This window comes from Mauremys mutica, unplaced genomic scaffold (assembly GCF_020497125.1).
Source record: "Mauremys mutica isolate MM-2020 ecotype Southern unplaced genomic scaffold, ASM2049712v1 Super-Scaffold_100129, whole genome shotgun sequence".
In the NCBI taxonomy this organism is placed as follows: Eukaryota; Metazoa; Chordata; order Testudines; family Geoemydidae; genus Mauremys; species Mauremys mutica.
In genome coordinates, this window is record NW_025423276.1 from 182,782 (window position 1) to 186,600 (window position 3,819).

At 44.2% G+C, this 3,819-nt stretch overlaps 1 long non-coding RNA gene across 1 annotated transcript; it reads right to left on the reverse strand.

Moving 5' to 3' along the window:
• Window positions 1–1,594: 1,594 nt before the first annotated feature.
• On the reverse strand, window positions 1,595–3,819 carry LOC123359596. The gene is made up of 2 exons (XR_006575887.1): window positions 3,748–3,819; window positions 1,595–1,709 (listed from the first exon to the last, which is right to left on the reverse strand). It is a non-coding gene; the product is annotated as an uncharacterized LOC123359596 (long non-coding RNA).

The window sequence follows — 3,819 nt, forward strand, 5'->3', positions numbered from 1 at the left end:
CTTTAATCTTTCCTCATATGGGACCCTCTCTAAACCCCTAATCATTTTAGTTGCTCTTTTCTGAACCTTTTCTAGTGCTAGAATATCTTTTTTGAGGTGAGGAGACCACATCTGTACACAGTATTCGAGATGTGGGCGTACCATGGATTTATATAAGGGCAATAATATATTCTCAGTCTTATTCTCTATCCCCTTTTTAATGATTCCTAACATCCTGTTTGCTTTTTTGACCGCCTCTGCACACTGCGTGGACATCTTCAGAGAACTATCCACGATAACTCCAAGATCTTTTTCCTGACTCGTTGTAGCTAAATTAGCCCCCATCATGTTGTATGTATAGTTGGGGTTATTTTTTCCAGCATTCATTACTTTACATTTATCCACATTAAATTTCATTTGCCATTTTGTTGCCCAATCACTTAGTTTTGTGAGATCTTTTTGAAGTTCTTCACAATCTGCTTTGGTCTTAACTATCTTGAGTAGTTTAGTATCATCTGCAAACTTTGCCACCTCATTGTTTACCCCTTTCTCCAGATCATTTATGAATAAATTGAATAGGATTGGTCCTAAGACTGACCCTTGGGGAACACCACTAGTTACCCCTCTCCATTCTGAGAATTTACCATTAATTCCTACCCTTTGTTCCCTGTCCTTTAACCAGTTCTCAATCCATGAAAGGACCTTCCCTTTTATCCTCCCGAAGGTAGTGTCAGTTTTCCATCTCAACCAGGAGATCTTCCTCCCGGTGTTCTTCCCGAAGCCATATGCCTCGCCTCGGGAGCAACAACTGCATACCCTCGACGTCCGCAGAGCGCTCGCTTTCTACATCGAGCGGACTAAGCCCTTCCGGCGTACACCCCAGCTGTTCGTAGCGGTTGCTGACCGCATGAAAGGTGAGCCGATATCCTCCCAGCGGATTTCCTCCTGGGTCACCGCGTGTATCCGGACCTGCTACGAGCTTGCTCGCGAGCCGCCACACCGCCTCACTGCACACTCGACGAGGGCGCACGCCTCGTCTGCCGCCTTCCTGGCCAATGTCCCGATCCAGGACATCTGTCGAGCGGCCACCTGGTCTTCGGTCCACACCTTCGCCTCTCACTACGCGTTGGTGCAACAGTCTCGAGACGACGCAGCCTTCGGCTCCACGGTACTGCACTCCGCCACGTCTCACTCCGACCCCACCGCCTAGGTAAGGCTTGGGATTCACCTAACTGGAATGCATAGGAGCAATCACTCGAAGAAGAAAAGACGGTTACTCACCGTAGTAACTGTTGTTCTTCGAGATGTGTTGCTCCTATCCATTCCAGACCCGCCCTCCTTCCCCACTGTCGGAGTAGCCGGCAAGAAGGAACTGAGGAGCGGACGGGCCGGCTGGGGTATATAACACGCGCCATAGCGGCGCCACTCCAGGGGGCGCCAGCCGGCCCGCCGGTGTTGCTAGGGTAAAAAAGTTCCGAGATGCCGTGCACGCGCGGTGCGCACACCTAACTGGAATGGATTGGAGCAACACATCTCGAAGAGCAACAGTTACTACGGTGAGTAACCGTCTTTTCCTCAGATAGTTAGGCAACATACTCATCCCTCCTCTTTTCAATTTCCTTATTCAGCTCTTCCAGCTGGGCCAGCAGGAGTCGCTCTTGTTCCTCCAAAAACTGGTGCAGTTGCTGAAATTCAGCCACAATCTTTTGCCTCCCAGTTTCGAGCTGTTTCTGAAATGAAGAGAGAGAAAGAGAAATCATGAGTCAAGGACAGGACCATGGAGTGAGTTATTTTATAGCCTTGTGTATGCACATGGGAGCATGTCATTGCAACCCCGTAGAATTTAACTTCTGACATTTTATGGAGAACAAACTCTGTGTTCAGTAGACAGATGATTTTCCAATGGATTTTGAAGAACCCTAACTGGTGTTTAGAATATGAATCTATCTTGTATTATTAGAATATTCTGTTATCAGTGGTCTCTAGAAAACCAGATCCTTCAAATAACAGGAAGGACAGCAGGTGTGGGATCCAGAATGGGACAGGCAAGGATTACTTCTGGGGAGCAAACAGTAGAACCCAAACTCGGAAGCGCTAGGCTTGAACTGGGGAAGAGATTGTCCCCACAAAATACACCTAGACGAATAGGGCCGTGTTTCTAAAACTGGCTTCAAGATTAGAGCCCCAACAATTGCTCTGATGAGTTTTGAATGCACAGTTTAGCATACAAACATTTGGTCACATCATAAATCTCCAATTTTAACCCACACAGGGATTCTGAGCACAAACTGGGTGGCTGGCAAGACACCTGTTTGCATGTTCAGATCTGAGTTTGCAGGGCACTTAGAAATGTGCATGTGAACTGGACAGAAGCCCACCAAGTCATGCTCTTTCTGGAGCTCTCTAGCGCCTGGTACCCCAGGAGCAAGAAACTTACATCATCTTTAGAACCCAAATCTTCTTCACGGCAACGTCCAGCAGCGATATCGCTAGGGCCTGTTCCAAAGCTCACCACAATCAACAGGAGTCTCTCCAATGACTTCAGTGGGGTTTGGTCAGGTGTTAAATGACCAGCCTTCTCCGGGGCAGCAGATTTCTATAGCGGCTGCCCGCACTATTCTGTTGTGGTTATTGTTCGAGGGTTTCCCTTAGCCCTCCCCTGGTTCTTGTCACGCAGCCAGAAAACAGGAGACCAAAAGTCTAAAGTGCAGGAAATGCGACGTTTACCCTGCACCCCCCTCTTCCCCGGCCCCGATGCCGCAGAGCGTTTATCCCGTGTCCCCCTTCCAGGCTCCCACTGTGTCTTTGTCCTTCACACACATTAGTGAGGATGTCAGAGTATCACAAGTCAAACCAAAAATTCTCTCTCAGGTTCACAAACAGACTCATATGCCAACAGTTCTGTCTGTTGAAAGTAAAGCCAAAAAATGGGGGAGGAATTTGCAAAAAATTTTGAAATTTTGAAGTTTTCCATTTTTCAGTGTTCAAAATGGGACTTGTAATTTGTTTGAAAAATATCATGAAATAACTTGAAAAAAATTCACATTTCTGTTTCCCTTTTTTTCTAAAATGTAATAAAATAAACGTCCATTTCCACCACCACCCCATTTGTTCCTTTTATTCCACTCTGTCTGGAACTCTTCAAAAGTCCCCCATTTTAGAAAAATTGTCAAAAAGAAAAAGGAAAAACTAGGAGAAAAAACCTGGAAATTATTCATGTGATTGTATCAGTGGCAAAAAGGAGTAAATGGGGAAACAAAGGAATAAAAAAAACATTTAAAATTTTGAAAAAAATGTTCAGTTTTTTACAACCAAAATGAAAACTTCAATTTGAAATGAAAATAAACATTTTGTTCATTCTGAAATTTCCTGTCAAAAAACTGATTTTTATTTATTTATTTATTTGCAAAAGACAGTTTCCCAGGGGAAAAAGAAGTGTTTTCTACTAAATCCCATTTTGCCACACAACATTTTTTTGATTGAAAAATTTCGACCAGCTCTAGCTGAAAGACTAAGGGAGAAACTACTGTTAGCTAAACAAATTACATTCACATTATCAATGGAAATATTTGGATTATTAAAACTCTTTCCTTAATGCTCCATTTTCCCGTTTATACTCGATTAAAGCAGAACTTACAAGGAGAATAAATAAGCAATAATCTTCCATGGAAGGGAAGATGTTGCTCACTGTTCTTCTTCCGTTAGACTAAGCAGAGTATCAATAACGTCCCAGTGCACATTTTGCCTCTGAGTAAGAACGGCACCTACCAGTAGTTCCTGGCTTGTATTTTCCCCACTCGATTTATACGACAGAATCTCGTCTCTCTCTTTTTTCAAACT